The sequence below is a fragment of the Bos taurus genome, chromosome 14, assembly GCF_002263795.3.
Source record: "Bos taurus isolate L1 Dominette 01449 registration number 42190680 breed Hereford chromosome 14, ARS-UCD2.0, whole genome shotgun sequence".
Lineage (NCBI taxonomy): Eukaryota > Metazoa > Chordata > Mammalia > Artiodactyla > Bovidae > Bos > Bos taurus.
Window position 1 is genome coordinate 55749004 of NC_037341.1, and position 15919 is coordinate 55764922.

At 39.0% G+C, this 15919-nt stretch overlaps 1 long non-coding RNA gene across 4 annotated transcripts in view; it reads right to left on the minus strand.

The window, feature by feature from the left end:
• Positions 1-15919, minus strand: part of LOC112449528 (uncharacterized) — a 305782-nt gene that overhangs the window by 238806 nt on the left and 51057 nt on the right. The window contains exon 2 of one of the 4 annotated variants that reach the window (XR_003038090.2): positions 14830-14958. The exons of the other annotated variants lie outside the window; for them this stretch is intronic. This is a non-coding gene — a long non-coding RNA (uncharacterized lncRNA). The remainder of the gene's footprint in view (positions 1-14829; positions 14959-15919) is intronic. 4 annotated transcript variants of the gene reach the window in all.

Sequence of the window (15919 nt, forward strand, 5' to 3'; positions counted from 1 at the left end):
CAAGTAGAGGGACTATCAAAGAAGAGTGCAGAGGTAACCCAAGAAGTGGAAGGCAATCAATAAAGGATATACTATTCTAGCTACCATGTGGGCAACTGAAGCTTATTCCCATAGGGTACCTCTGGGAAATGGTACAATACACATGCTTCAGAATTATCCCACCCAAGGGTGGGATAATTCTGAAGCATGTGTATACACACGCACACACACACACACACACACACACACACACACACATATATATGGCTTCCCTGGTGGCTCAGAGGTTAAAGCGTCTGCCTGCAATGCGGGAGACCTGGGTTCGATCCCTGGGTTGGGGAGATTCCCTGGAGAAGGAAATGGCAACCCATTCCAGTATTCCTGCCTGGAGAATCCCATGGACGGAGGAGCCTGGTGGGCTACAGTCCACGGGGTTGCAGAGTCGGACATGACTGAGCGATTTCACTCACTCACTCACTCATATATATATATATATATATATATATATACTTTCAGATTCATTTGTCAAGAGATGTTCTGTGGGTATTAACTCAGTACTTCTGGCATGCCATTTTTCACAGTTGGGGTAAGAGGATGAAGAAGACAAGTCCTTGGGCTCATCTGGAAGTTAGAAGTCTGGCAGAGCAAATTGAGACATTTGAGTAATATGATAGCATCTGCTACACATCTGGATCCACCTCCCCTCCAGGGCTGCATACATGAACTCACAGGTTGTCTGCTGCATATTCTTGTAGAACACAACACACATAGATGACAAGGTGAGTGGGCCCCTCTGGAGTGATGCAGCTGGACTATTCCCATCTGGGGTCCAGCTCAGTCCTCACAACTACTAGTCATTTTGGTCCATATGACATTAAACTGTCAACTTCTCTCATAAACTTCTCCCACAATTGCTTCTCATAGTAATCCACAGACAAGGCCTAACTCCAGCCACCATGGTTCAATTAGAGAAATTTATAAATAGCTTCCATTGAGATTGAGACTGAATTTTCAGATTTGTTAACCCTTGTCTCTTTAGAATAATTACTTTTCACTAACTGGCCTAATCAGTCAGACATATACAATCCATTACACTTAATATGATGCTTTTAGAACCAAAGTAGAGACTGATGGATTACAACAGGCAAGATAAAAAGCTAAGAATAGTTGTTTCCACTATAACACACTTTGTATCTTGGGCAATGCTCTCTTTCTCTAGTAATACAGGAACGAACACACACACACACACACACACACACACACACACACACACATATATATATACATGCCTTTATTTAATAAATTCATGATGTACCAATGATAGCCTCTCTTTTTTTAGAATTGGCATATAATTACTGTATGATGTTGTGTTAATTTCTGCTATACAACAAAGCAAATCAGATATATGTATATACATAATTCCTCCCTCCAGAGCCTCCTTCCAAACCCCACAATATCCCACCCCTCTAGGCCATCACAGAACAGATAACTCTTCTTTGATGTTGGGTATATTCACAAGAATAAGACACACTCTCAATCCACATTAAGCTCATAGTGTATGAAAAACACAGACATGAAAACAATTATAATACAACAGCTGGTAACATTCTTGTTGAAAGGTGCTAATGAGGGATGCTAATATAATTTTGAAAATTCCAGGTGTCAATATTTAAATGCAGTAGTCAAGTTGGATTCACAAAGCTCAGGCAACCTTGTTTACAAAGTCTTTAACTTGGAACTTTATGAAAACAATAAGAAAACTTGAAAATGTTTGAACTTAGTCATTGACATGGGAACTATACAATTTGTCACACCCTATCTTAAGCCAGGGTATTAATAATAAGCCAAATATCATTTAGTGGGGATATAATACCCGTGTTTGACTTTTACTCACTTAAGGAATGACTAGAAGAGTAGTCAAGACAATAATGTCTATTCTGATCTCAACTGGGATTCTTATTCTTCTAAGTTTGCTGATTTTTTGTATATCCCACAATGTTTTATTTTTGTCCCATACAATCTACCCTGGGATGATGTCATCCTGAGAACTTATTTGAAGTCTTTTTGAGGTAGAATCTTTATCATTATTTGCTTTTGAGTTTTATTTCTCCCTAAAATTCTCTTTAAAATGCCTGCTTGGCTATCTCAATAAGCTTAGTGTTTTCTGGATGTGTTCTCCTGTCATGGTGAAGGATGGCTCCATTCAGCTCCAGCTCTCCTAAAGGTCTGCTTCCTAATTAAAGCCTGTGCTCAAAATAAGCCCCTCACTTCATAGTGCCAAGACTCTTCAATATACAGTACTACATAGCAGCTCAACACTGGAGGCTCAATGTTCTGAGGTCATGTGATAATAAAAGCAGGAGCTAGAATTTCCAGTAGATACTGAGTACTCTAACTGTATAACGACTCTACCAGGTAGGTCCTGGTACAGCATGAGAGTCTTACTCTGGAATATATTTCCTTGATTTGCCTTTGAGTATAATAAAGATGGCTTTCTAGGATTTTTAGACAGACTAGCTAATTCTACAAATACTATAGTTTCTTGGATTAGCCATAGAGTTAGTTCTCTGGCTTTCCTTCCATGGAATAAAGATGATCTGATTGTTTGACTTTTTTCTCAAAAATAAGCAACTTCAATAGCAGATCTTATAGAACTATGTAGATATTTCCTGAGTTTTGAAAAACTTGTTAAAATCACTATAAAGTGTCTCATCACCATAAATTGGAAAATTATTACCAATTTACACTTGCTTATTTAACTTATATGCAGAGTACCTCATGCAAAATGCCAGAATGGATGAAGCACAAGCTGGAATCAAGACTTCAGGGAGAAACATCAATAATTTCAGATAGGCAGATGACACCACCCTTATGACAAAAAGCAAAGAGGAACTAAAGAGCCTCTTGAGGAAAGTGAAAGAGGAGAGTGAAAAAGCTGGCTTAAAACACAACATTCGAATACAAAGACCCTGAATAGCCAAAGCAGTCTTGAAAAAGAAGAATGGAGCTGGAGGAATCAACCTTCCTGACTTTGGATTATACTACAAAGCCACAGTCATCAAGACAGTATGGTACTGGCACAAAAACAGAAATATAGATCAATAGAACAATATAGAAAGCCCAGAAATATACCCATGCACCTATGGGTATCTTATTTTTGACAAAGGAGGCAAGAATATACAATGGGGCAAAGATAGCCTCTTCAATAAATGGTGCCAGGAAAACTGGAGAGCTACTTGTAAAAGAATGAAATTAGAACACTTCTAACACCATACACAAAGATAAACTCAAAATGGATTAAAGACCTAAATGTATGACCAGAAACTGTAAAACTCTTAGAGGAAAACAGGCAGAACCCTCAAAGACATAAATCAAAGCAAGATCCTCTTTGACCCACCTCCCAGAGTAATGGAAATAAAAACAAAAGCAAACAAGTGGGACCTGATTAAACTTATAAGCTTTTGCACAGCAAAGGAAACTACAAGCAAAGTGAAAAGACAACCCTCAGAATGGGAGAAAACAATAGCAAATGAAACAACTGATAAAGGATTAATTTCCAAAATATACAAGCAACACATACATCTCAATGCCAGAAAAACAAACAACCCAATCAAAAAGTGAGAAAAAGACTTAAACAGACATTTCTCCAAAGAAGACACACAGATGACTAACAAACACATGAAAAGATACTCAACATCACTTATTATTCAAGAACTGCAAATCAAAACTACAATGAGATATCACCTCACACCAGTCAGAATGGCCCTCATCAAAAAGTCTATAAACAATAAATGCTGGAAAGGGTGTGGAGAAAAGGGAACACTCTTGCACTGTTGGTGGGACTGTAAATTGATACAGCCACTATGGAAGATGGTATGGAGATTCCTTTAAAAACTAGGAATAAAACCACCATATGACCCAGCAATCCCACTCCTAGGCATCTACCCTGAGGAAACCAAAATTGAACGAGACACATGTATCCCATTGTTCATGCAGCACTGTTTACAATAGCTAGAACATGGAAGCAACCTAGATGTCCATCGACAGATGAATGGATAAAGAAGTTGTGATACATATACACAATGGAATATTACTCAGCCATAAAAAGGAACACATTTGATTCAGTTCTGATGAAGTGGATGAACCTAGAACCTATTATACAGAGTGAATTGAGTCAGAAAGAGAAAGAGAAATATCATATTCTAATGCATATATACAAAATCTAGAGAAATGATACTGAAGAATTTATTTACAGGGCAACAATGGAGAAACAGATATAGAGAATAGACTTATGGACATGGGGAGAGGGTGAGACACATGGAAAGAGTAACATGGAAACTTTCATTACCATATGTAAAATAGCCAAAGGAAATTTGCTATATGGCTCAGGAAACTCAAACAGGGGCTCTGTATCAATCTAGAGGGGTGGGATGGGTCATGAGATGGGTGGAAGGTTCAAAAGGGATGGGATATATGTATATCTATGGCTGATTCATGTTAAGGTTTGGCAGAAAACAAAAAAAATTCTGTAAAGCAATTATCCTTCAATAAAAAAAATTTTAAAAACCACTTCAACATCCAAAAAACTAAGATCATGGCATCTGATTCCATCTGTTCAGTTCAGTTAAGTTGCTCAGTCGTATCTGACTCTTTGTGACCCCATCAATTGCAGCACGCCAGGCCTCACTGCCCATCACCATCTCCCAGAGTTCACTCAAACTCATGTCCATAGAGTCGGTGATGCCATCCAGCCATCTTATCCTCTGTCGTCCACTTTTCCTCCTGCCCCCAATCCCTCCCAGCATCAGAGTCTTTTCCAATGAGTCAACTCTTCATATGAGGTGGCCAAAGTACTGGAGTTTCAGCTTTAGCATCATTCCTTCCAAAGAACACCCAGGGCTGATCTCCTTCAGAATGGACTGTTTGGATCTCCTTGCAGTCCAAAGGACTCTCAAGAGTCTTCTCCAACACCACAGTTCAAAAGCAGCAATTCGGTGCTCAGCTTTCTTCAAAGTCCAACTCTCGCATCCATACATGACCACTGGAAAAACCATAGCCTTGACTAAATGGACCTTTGTTGGCAAAGTAATGTCTCTGATTTTCAATATGCTATCTAGGTTGGTCATAACTTTTCTTCCAAGGAGTAAGCGTCTTTTAATTTCATGGATGCGATCACTATCTGCAGTGATTTTGGAGCCCCAGAAGATACAGTCTGACACTGTTTCCACTGTTTTCCCATCTATTTTCCATGAAGTGATGGGACCAGATGCCATGATCTTTGTTTTCTGAATGTTGAGCTTTAAGCCAACTTTTTCATTCTCCTCTTTGACTTTCATCAAGAGGCTTTTTAGTTCCTCTTCACTTTCTGCCATAAGGGTGGTGTTATCTGCATATCTAAGGTTATTGGTATTTCTCACTTCATGTCAAATAGATGGGGAAACAATGGAAACAGTGACAGATTTTATTTTCTTGGGCTCCAAAATCACTGCAGATGTTGACTGCAGCCATGAAATTAAAAGACGCTTGCTCCTTAGAAGAAAAGCTATGACAAAGCTAGACGGCATATAAAAAGCAGACATATCACTTTGCTGACAAAGGTCCATATAGTCAGCTATGATTTTTCCAGTAGTCATGTATGGATGTGAGGGTTGGACCATAAAGAAAGCTGAAGAAGTGATGCTTTTGAACTGTGGTATTGGAGAAGAGTCTTGAGAGTCCCTTGGACTGCAAGAAGATCAAATCATTCATTCCTAAAGGAAATCAGTCCTGAGTATTCATCAGAAGGACTGATGCTGAAGCTGAAGCTCCAGTACTTTGGCCACCTGGTACAAAGAACTGACTCATTAGAAAATATCTTGTTGCTGGGAAAGATTGAAGGCAGGAGGAGAAGGGGAGAACAGAGGATGAATTGGTTGGATGGCATCACCGATTCAATGGACATGAGTTTGAGCAAGCTTCAGGAGTTGGTGGTGGACAGGGAAGCTTGGTGTGCTGCAGTCCATGGCATCACAAAGAGTCAGACACAACTGAAGTACTGCACTGAACTGAACTGATTGCAAATACTACTCAGAGTGCGCTGCTCGTTGCTAGTCCACCTAGTGACATCATGAAAAATAAATATGGAGTGGACCACTAGAATTGACTTTCTCCAAAAGATTTATCTCAGGATTTTGCTTTTATCCCTTTGCATGCTAAGCATCTATGCCTGGAACTAAAGTCAGTCTTAAGGAGAGGGAGAGAGAACTCATATTTACTAAGCACCTCCTATGAATTAGGTAAGCCTCCTTATAAATATCTGATTTCATTTTCATAAAATCCTTGCAGGCTATAAATTTTCTCTTATGGTTTAGGTAACTTGAAGAAGATAAATGACATAGGAGTTGAATCTATGACCTTCAGACTACTGAGATCATGGTTTTGCATTTATGTTTCTGCTACATAATATACATGAAGTTGAAAAACTGTGTTTAATTAAATCTTGATCTTCATGTTAAAACCATTTCTATTTGAAATATTCTCATTCATTCACTCAACAGCCAATATCTGGAGCATCTACTTTATGTCAAGTGTCGTATTAAACCTATTGTTACTCTGTTCATTCTCTATCATCTTATCCTGTGCAAAGAACTGATCTTGCTTAACTTTCCAGATGCTCAAGGACATGACAGTTTTACAGATTTGAATTGATTTAACCTTTTGAAGCTTTGGAAAGATCACAGTTGATCTCTTTCAGATATATCTGTGGTACAGGGGGGTGTGTTAATGCCAGTGCTTTGTACATTTTAATCCTTTGACTTGAAATCATCAATGTACTAAACTCAACTGGCTCATTCCAGTGAGCCAAATATCAAACTGGGCTCCATTCCTCTGTGAACTTTGCACAAAACAGAGTCCTCTACAGATCAAAGAGGGATCCTAGAAGTGGATTCACATCCCAGAAAGCAGCTATGCTCATACAGGCTGAATCCATGACATAGTCTTAAATAGAGAGATCCACAAGCCAACCAGAGAAATACTGAGATTGTGTCTCACAGTGCCAGAAAGAAAACCTCATCTTCCCCCGATTTCATCTACAATGAAGTCAAAGATTGGATTTCTGGAAATATCTGGATGACTGAGTAGAATTTTATGCAACTTCATCTCAATATTTGGTAACATTTATGCATAGCCTGAGGTTGCTAAACTCAAGCCATTCTCTACTGTTTAAAACACTTTCTTCCTCCTCCCCCACCCCCACCCCATAAAATGGCTTCATTGTTCTTTATTTAGTCTAACAGAAAGGTCCATGCACCAGGCACTGCCTTAGCTTTGCTTGGCTTCAATTATACAAACTAACCACACTCAGTTGGATGGTAACTGCTGCTAGCAGGGTGCCTGCCCTCTCCAATTCATGAGTGGAGTTTTTCCATCCACAATGTCAGGTACAGGATATGAACCAACTATCAAAATTCTCTAGTGCAAATGGGGGGAAGTTCCAATGAAATGATACTGCTTCTAAGATGAAGGCATACTAACCTGCTTTCTCATACTTAATAACAATTAAAACAGCCAGATTTTTAATTGATTAATAACTATGATCCTGGCGCTAAACTAACTTCCTTACATACATTATCTCATTTAACAATATGGAATTCATCCATATTTTGTCAGATTCTTGAATACTTGAACATGTTACTCTCTCTTTTTTAAATCACAGTTTGTTTTAATTCAGTTGAGCTGTCTGTCCTCTCCTGTTTGCGGTCCCCGAGGGCTGTCAACTCCCTGCTGCCATGCAATACCAATTACATACTTTCAGACCACTAATCTCTCTCCACCCCACCAGCTTTCCTGCTCCTGACCACAGAGTGACAACATCAGCTGCGCCATGCCACGGAAAACAGGACTCAACATTTCAGGAGAACCAGCTCAGCTAAGAGAGTTTCCTGAGTTGTGAAAAACCTCTTAGCACTTCAGTGTTGTATTAACCTGAGCTTCACCTGCTTTTGTTTGGGTAACAGGGACCATTAGCCATGTGAACATCTTCCATGCAACCACAAACAGAAACAGGATGATTGCTCTTGGCCCAGAGGACCCTCTCAGCCTGGCAACAAGCTGATACAGCTCAGTGGGCAATGTAGCTGAATGGAAACCCCATTTTCAGGAGAACCAAAAAATCAAGATACTCTGTGACCCTGAGCTAGTATTTAACCTTTGGCTTTACCCTGAGCCCAGCTGCAGACACCTTTTAAAAACAATTAGATAACTCCTAGCCAAACAGAAAAGGAACTATTTTCAAGAATGAGCACAGGTCATCACCTGTCTCGGCCAGTAAATTAGGTCATATATTTTGACCATGTTCAACCAAGACTCCTGTGGATGCTTATCAGGTCCCAGGACCCTTTCCTGTTTCCAAATACACAGCTTTGACAGGATTAATGAAGAGTTTTATCTTATTATTTCAACTGTACATGCACTTTAAAAACATCATCACTAAGCATAGGTATGATATTCTCTTAATTTCTACAGGGTTCTTTGTTGTTAATTGGCCATTCTTTGGAACTTTCATCCACATCTTATAAGGATTTTGAAGTTTAAAATAGATCTGAAAGGATTACAAGTCAATTACATTGTGATTATTTTCTTATTTCTTTTCATTTTCCCCTGCTTTATTTTAATCTAAAATGTATCTACTTTTCAAGTTATTCTCTCCATATTGCTGGGTTAATGCTAGAGTTAACATGGGATGAGAAAGAAGCTTCCTGGTAATATCTCACAAACCACTGAATTCATCCATCTTTCATAGGTTTCTGTCTCCAGACCTTCCACAAAAGTGTAGAACACTTGCACTTCACCTTTTGTTGGGTATAATTATTTTCAAAGTTCCTTAATCTGTTTCTAAAAGATTGAAACAGTTTTATTAAGGGTCTTGTGGGTAGTTGAGGACACAGTTAAAGTAAGGAAATTAAGTTTAAAGTATTACTATATATCACTATGATCTTTGTTTTATAAACAGGGAAGTGATATCATAGGGTACATTAAGACTCAGCCAAAACCACACAGCATAACAGCGTATGGGAGACTTAGAAACAAAACTCTGATAATGATCTAAAGCTTTCATATATTGTGCTAAACGATGCTTGATAATACTAGATTAAACTAAGACACTCCTTTATTTTCAAAGACTTTGCAAGGTAAATCATTATGTAAGCAGATGGTACTTCTGATTCAACACTTAGTCAGTGCTCAGAAGTAAGTGTTGAACATGGCACCAGAATGATCACAGTTGTCGGCCATTTGTCCATAGAGGAGTTAAACTGGAATGAGAGTACCATATATTTTCCCATGGAACAAATAAAGGAATTTTTTTAACAGTTCAAATAATCTATCCAAATTTAGAGTGAATATCTTATCTGTGAGTCTATTGTCAGCATTTTTTTTTTTTTGAGTGCAGGAAAATTGATATGAGGAAAAGAAATGGGTCTGCTCATTTACGGGGAGAATGTTCCATCCTTTCATTTTAGAGATAATTGGCACTTCCAGTTGATTTGTGGATATTAATGATAAGTTGACCATATAGAAAGTATACAAGTGGGTAGATTTACCTCTCCTTTTGAAAATATTACATTGAATCTCATAAAGTTAGAAAAAATAAAATATGTAAGTGCTCCAAATAAGAGCCTGCCCAGAGTCACAAGTGATTTCCATTTATGACCAAGAATTAGAGGATAGTTGAATTCCTTCTACTCCTTTCCATGGCCAATGCAAATCAGTGGCTAGTGTGTGCGTGCTCAGTCGTGTCTGACTCTGCAACACCAAAGACTGTAGCCCACCAGGCTCCTCTGTCCCTGGGATTTCCTAGGCAAGAATACTGGAGTGGGTTGCCACTTCTTTCTCCAGGGGATCTTCCTGACCCAGGGATTGAACCTACGTCTCTCAAGTCTCCTGCATTGGCAGGCAGGTTCTTTACCACTAACGCCACCTGGGAAGCCCTGCCAAGTCACCAGCCCAATAACTCCTACATTTCAGTCCAGAATAGAAAGCAAAAGCTTTGTGGCCCTGTAAATTTTTCAAATAACTAAAAGGACTGATGATGATTAACTTTTATGGTAATTTGTTTGGCAGGATAACATGTGTAAATCCTCCCCATATCCACTCCTTCTCAAGCAGATTGTTAATATTTTGTAATGCCAGCCCTAGAGACTTTGGCAAGGTAAGAAACAGAAAGAGGAAATGGTGCTTTGAGGCTCAGGAAGTCAAGTTCAAGAAGAAAGGAGAGGTGATGCTTTTGAAAAACTAAACGTAGTTGGAAAAGGGAAAGAGATCTATAAATCCTCTGAACAATGTCCATACATAGTCTGTGACAGCAATGTCAGAAGGTGGCAAGACTTTAGAGGGGAATGGTTGCATGGTGTGTATAAGGAGCCAGGATCATAGATGCCAAGATTCCCAGGTCATAAAAGTTCTTCCCTGCACCCGAGTATAACACATAAACAGCAGAGTTCCAGACCTCACGTGACAATGTGAACTGAATTAATGTTGCAATGCAAACTATTGATTGATGTCCATATAAATTTCTCCAGTGCTTTAGCACTAAGTAGGATCACAAAGTTTTAGAGGATGGGGAAAGCTAGTTGCATTGACCAAGAAGTTTTCACTCTCAGGACCGATGTAAAAAAATGTTAAGTGGTATTTCTGTATAAATATGTTTACTTACTTTACTTTGATGAGAGGCAAACTTTCTTGATATATAACATGTTGCCAATGTAACAAAACACCTAATAACAACAAGATGTGTATTCTTGAGAGTTAAAGAAACTTGCGTGTCCCTGCTTCTGTTTTGGGTATGTCCTTTGACCTTGAACAAGCCCTTGAAATATGCTCAGCTTCACGTACCTCATTTAAGATGGGGACAAGTATAGCTATCAGGCTTACCTCATAAAGCTGGTAGACACAGAATCACCGATAGTGGTAGTAGGACCAATAAAGTTGGTGCGACTGTTACTATTGTTGTTTATTAGGATTGCTGCGATGTGTGAGAATAGTTTCTTTAATAGGACCTACCAATGACTGTTGTCAATATAGCAATTAATAGGGATCATTGTTTCTCTAGCTGAAAAATGTAAATTTTGCAAGTAATATGAATACACTTTTATATATATGCACATATTTTAATAAGTTTTTTTTTTTCTTTTGCTAAGTTGCTTCAGTTGTGTCCAACTCTGCAATCCTATGGACTGTAGCTGGCCAGGCTCCTCTGTCCATGGGGATTCTTCAGGCAAGAATACTGGAGTTTATCACAAGATAACTAGAAACCAACCTACAGATTATATTTCTAAAAGCAGTACAATTATAAACCACTCTTTGAAAAGTCGCTTATTAAATTATTATTAAAAGTCAAATGATAAATTCACTGAGAAGGTGCCCTGGTTCATTTTTGGTCATGTGAGTAATATTCAAATATGGATAGCTTGTATTTTAAATGATATTTCAATAACCAAAGTTTGGGGGCAGACTTACTTGAAATAGAGCATGGTGTTTTAACCAAGCAATATTTTTGCTTTAGGTCAGGGAAACAAGAGCTGCAGAACCAGGAAATGTAGATGGAGCATGGAAAATATTTAATCAACAGTTATCCCTCTAAAGGAAAATCACTAGTATCTATAAAATGAAGCAGATGACAGTGCTGTTCTGCTTCTCACTATGAAGGGAGGAGGTACTAGCCATGTAGTTTCTTTCATATTAAAGAGAAAAAAGTACATATGCAAAAATATGGGGGAGGGGAAAGATGTGGAGGGGCAGACTCTACATTGCACAATCCAGAGATGAACAAGAGCTAGGAATGCTACCTTTATAAATTATGTATACAAAAGGGAAATGAGTGAAACCATTAAAAAATTCAGATCTAAGGGATAACTTGATACTTTCTTTATAATAACCAGATTATTATGGAAATAGCTAGTCAGTTCCTGTCTACTTTAAGCATGGCCACCTGATAAGTTACCTATCATAGCAATAATCTATCTGTGTTTAAATATAGCAGTGACGTATTTCCATAATCTTTGAAGTCTTTATTTCTAATTAGCTAAAATTAGATCTACAGCAACTTAGTGTTTACCTATATTTCCTTTCCTCTTGAGGCTCAGATCTTGGTTTCAGCAACTGTCATCCAAGAGAATGACTGAGTTGAGGCCGAATTGATACTGATCACACTCAACCTCAGAGAGGAGAGATGAGGGGCAAAACTCAGGAGAAAGTTAGATAGCGGTCTTTTCTCATACCATCCTCGTTTAAACTTGATAAGGTCACGCTGGTGGAAGAGTTGCTTTTTTAAAGTTGAAACACAAAGACATGAGGTCTAACATAAAGATATGAGTAGATATGGAAATCCTACTTCTTGATTTTATGCTCTAAGTGAGGATAAAAAGAAGCATGCAAGTGAAATAAATATACTTAACTCAAGTACTGGTAGAGAGACAGCCAGGGGAAATGATGTTTCAACTTTCATGGCACAGGTTCTAGCTCCAGAGTCAACTTGTGTTTCCTCCAAGTGAACAACATAAGGGTAAAAATGTGGCCATAGTGTATTGACAAATCAGAGTTTTCCTGTCTTGCTACCGACAATTGCAATGGGAGAGCTCTAGCCCCTGATGAGGTCTCCCCAACTAGTTCAGGAAGACCCCAAGCAGTGCTTTTATTTGTTCTCTTGTCCATCCTGTGGCCCCGTATTTCCTCTTCTCCTTATTCAGCAGCTTCTAATGCCCCTTCTAACAGTGAAATCCTCTGCTTTGTTTCCTGTTTGTGGTATCTAGTAGTTATTTTTGCCACCAACCTTCATTTATCCATCTTCTAGCTATAGCAACCAAGGTTTTGCTTTGTGGGAATTCCTCCTTTTCTTCCTCCTTTCTCAGTCCTGTTGCTTAAGTGGGGTTGCCCCCGCCCTGATATGTATTAACTAAGTGTATGTATAGCCTTTCTTCGTGGTTACAATAACCTATTTGGGAAAAGACATGTAACCCATCCAAGGTGAATGAGACGTGAGATGTTTGCTCTATCTTCTATGGCAGCAATCAGAAAAGCCTGGCTCAACTCCTTGAGATGGTACAGGATGTACCTGCCATTTCCTCTGACTGCCCCTGCCATTTCTTTCCTCTGTAACAGGCCTGTTGAAGGCCTGCTCTGCCACGCACTAGCTATGTGGTCCTGGACAAGTTGTTTAACCTCTGTGTGTTTCCTCATTGTTGTTGTTCATTCGCTAAGTCAAGTTCAACTCTCTGCAACCCCATGCAAAGATAGCAGCATGCCAGACTCCTCTGTCCTTCACTATCTCCTGGAGTTTGTGCCAGGCTCCTCTGGAGCATGCCAGGATCTTCTGTCCTTCACTATCTCCTGGAGTTTGCTCAAATTCATGTCTATTGAGTCAGTGATGCTATCTAATCATCTCATTCTCTGTCGTCCCCTTCTGCTCCTGCCTTCAATCTTTCCCAGCATCAGGGTCTTTTCCAATGAGTCAGTTCTTCACATCAGGTGGCCAAAGTAGCTTCGGCATCAGTACATCCAATGAATGTTCAGGGCCTATTTCCTTTAGGATTGACTGGTTGGATATCCTTGCAGTCCAAGGAACTTTTTTAAAAAGTCTTATCAAATACCACAGTTCAAAAGCATCAAATCTTCAGTGCTCAGCTTTCTTTATACTCCAATTCTCACATCCATACATGACTACTGGAAAAACCATAGCTTTGACTGGACAGACATTTATTGGAAAAATAATGTCTCTGCTTTTTAATATGCTGCCTAGGTTGGTCATAGCTTTCTTTCCAAGGAGAAAGCGTCTTTTAATTTCATGGCTACAGTCACCGTCAGCAGTGATTTTGAAACCCTATCTTGGGTTTCTGTCACTGTTTTCACTTTTTCCTCTTGTATTTGCCATGAAGTGATGGGGCCAGATGCCATGATCTTTGTTTTTTGAATGTTGAGTTTTAAGCCAGCTTTTCCACTCTCCTCTTTCACTTTCATCAAGAGGCTCTTTAGTTTCTCTTCACTTTCTGCCATTAGAGCGGTATCATCTGTGGCTGATATTTCTCCCAGCTATCTTGATTCCAGCCTGTGGTTTATCCAGCCTGGCATTTCACATGATGTACTCTGCATAGAAGTTAAATAAACAGGGTGATGATATACAGCCTTGATATGCTTCTTTCCTGATTTTGAACCTGTCAGTTGTCCCATGTAAGGTTCTAACTGTTGCTTCTTCAGCTATATACAGGTTTCTTAGAAGACAGGTAAGGTGGTCTGGTACTCCTGTCTCTTTAAGGGTTTTCCATAGTTTGTTGTGATCCACACAGTCACATTAATTTTGAGATGTATGCTTCTGCTGCTGCTGCTGCTAAGTCACTTCAGTCATGTCCGACTCTGTGTGACCCCAGAGACGGCAGCCCACCAGGCTTCAGGCAAGAACACTGGAGTGGGTTACCACTTCCTTCTCCAATGCATGTATGCATGCTAAGTGGCTTCAGCCGTGTCCGACTGTGTGACCCTATGGACAGCAGCCCACCAGGCTCCTCTGTCCACGGGATTCTCTAGGCAAGAATACTGGAGGAGATGTATTCTACTGTGGTTTAAAATCTAGGAGCACCGTTTTTTCCCTTGTCAGAACAGAAGTGACCCTAATTTAAAACAGACTTTTCAGAACTTCTCTGCACAAAATCTCTAATTATGCTTTTATTATTGTTATTGTCATAAGGACAATAACAATGGATAGCAACTCAAATTATTTTATGTAATACTAACTCAAATTTACTGAATGGAAATAAGGAAACAGGACTTTTTTGGGGACAATATCACATAGGTTGTTGCCCATGCCATGGATTTGCTGACCTTGGCTCAGTTGCCCATCAAGTCCCATCACCTGGGTGCAGGGGATCACACAGCAGAGGGTTACGTGGTATACAGCCTGGCCATCTGAAACTACTTCTCACAACCTGTTGTTGTGACTGCATCCTTGACCTTGGAAAAGAAAACAAATCAGAAGAGAAATTTTTCCTCTGGAACGATCAACAAATACATCTAGCTGAAAAAATTGAATCACTGAATCCACCACCATCATCAGACATTAAGAAAGGAAAATAAGTCATTGTACTGTAATATTTTAGCTTGACAAAAAATGCTTAACAATCTTATGTTAATTTATTCTTTTTGCATCCCTGACAAATTGGTAAATTTTTGCCTATTCCAAAAAGTAGAACTGTCAGATAACTAGAATTGTACTCAACATTCTAGGACATGAAATCTGTTTTTAATCTAAACCAACTAGCTTCCAGCTGCTGTGATACTGGCTGCTTTGAAAAATACACAGATCTCTTCTTACTGCACCAAAAAAAATCAATCCATATTGGGAAATTAGACCTCTCCTTGCAACTATCAATTTGAGAAATAGCCATTTGTTTCTGTGGGAGTGCAGGATGAACCTGGCTGTTTTAAACAGATGACCTAAGAAGCCCATTAACAGATGAATCAAGATTGGATTAGAAAATAAATATGAAAAAAATTATCACAGTTAATGCTGTGAAATGGCCTAAGTTCATTTTCACAAGAAGTGCCAACTGTACTGAATTATTGATAATGCTGTATAATGTGGTAAATGTAATACAGTGTTTGGAAAGGATTCTGTTTAGTTGGCTGTTGATTTTAAGCCACTGAGTCTTTAAAATGTTAAAGCCCTTAAATCTGAGATGGGATATGATTACAACATGTCTTATGAAGTCTGTATTATTCTCCTTCTTCTGTTGTCTAATCTCCCATCCCTCAACACTGAGAACAGAAGTAGCCATAGTGTAAGGTCAGACAGGGGTCCATTAGCATGATTTTATGTAGTAGATTAGATGCACAAGAGCAGGTCTTCCCCTACATCCACTCCTATGTCCAAAAGCCATGGTTCAATTTGACTATAGCCTTAAAAGGGAGTAGT